The sequence below is a fragment of the Arachis ipaensis genome, chromosome B01 (genome assembly GCF_000816755.2).
Source record: "Arachis ipaensis cultivar K30076 chromosome B01, Araip1.1, whole genome shotgun sequence".
Classification (NCBI taxonomy): domain Eukaryota; kingdom Viridiplantae; phylum Streptophyta; class Magnoliopsida; order Fabales; family Fabaceae; genus Arachis; species Arachis ipaensis.
Window position 1 is genome coordinate 1,299,998 of NC_029785.2, and position 1,582 is coordinate 1,301,579.

The window sequence follows — 1,582 nt, forward strand, 5'->3', positions numbered from 1 at the left end:
AGTTGACAATTCTATATTCCATATTTAGAAAAGTTTCTACTTATTATATATAGTATTAAAATTTCGGTACCATATGAAAAAGTTTGGGTATTTATAATCGACCAAAACTATAATTTTAAACAAAATTAGCTAGTGGAACTCGTTTTTATTATAAAAGTATTTAAAGAAATAATAATATTTTTATTTTTAAAATTTGTGTGTTACTTTATACATCTTAATATATAATGAAGCTGAAAAAGTTACTACCAAAATTAAAGGTGGATATGTATAGAATTAATTAGATCCTTTTCACTTTACCTACTATTGCTTAGGTATAAAACTCTATTTGTGATCATGATGTAAGATTTTTCATTGTCTATCAACAAATAATTATATAGAATATGTATGTGTTCAGACACACACATATATATAGCTTTAATTAATTAATTAATTAATTAATTAATTTATATTGTTTAATACCGCAAACAAATATTAATTTGGAATTCATATTCTCAGAAATATAGAATTTTAGTCTTACTATATATAATTCTAAACAATATCTTGCCATATGAAGTAATTAAAAATGATAAGGTAATAACAAAAATATTAAATTATTCATTTAATTACTTAAATAATTTGTCCTATCCATATACACATGTATATGTATACTAACATAAAGTAATGGCAGAGTTACATGTGCAATTTCTATGTTAGTATACATACATATGATTGAATTGGCACATATAATAGATTTCATAATTTAAACTAAGGATTGGTGTTGTAATGTCAATTGGGCAATTGGCACATATAATCTCAAAGATTCTCAAACACATGTGCAATTCCTATGTTACTAATTGATCATTATTCACCGGAGAAAAGTAACTAATAAAAATTAAAATTTAGTAAAATTTATATATAGTTATTTTTATATAAAATTAATAGTTAAAAATTATTAGATGATAATTTAATTCTAATATACAAATTAAAACACTAAAATAGTAATTTAAATAATAATATATAATTTAAAATTCTATTCTTTTAGGTTTTATATTTTTAAAAAATTAAGTAATTTTTCTCTTAACACTACCATCAAAATTTCTCTCTTTCCATATATATTACTAAATAATTATTTAAAAATTCACTTCCCAACACAATTAGAAGCCGACTCTTATTGATATTCTTAGTTAAAAAAGTTCTTTCAATTAATATAGTTGCTACGCAAAAATTAAAGCTAATTTGAAAATAAGATAAATAATATTCTTTGAGTTGATTTAAAAAAAAAAAAACACTAATTTCGTTTAAATCTGAGAATTGATCTTCTAACAAATATCTAATATAAAATTTTTAAATTAACGATTAAGTTCCAAAAGTTGAATAAAAAATTATTGTAGGATCAAATTTAATAATCTAATGGAAACAAATAAATATTATTATCATATACTACTCAAAAAAATTCCAAATTATAGTGGAGGGCTTGCCACACACCACTGCACTTGCATCCGCCCCTGCTAATAATATTGTTGTTTACCAACTTTTGCATTTGCAAGAATCACTTTTGGTTTCCCTTCAAAGCTTTCTAATTCTGTAATACATTTGAAGTACA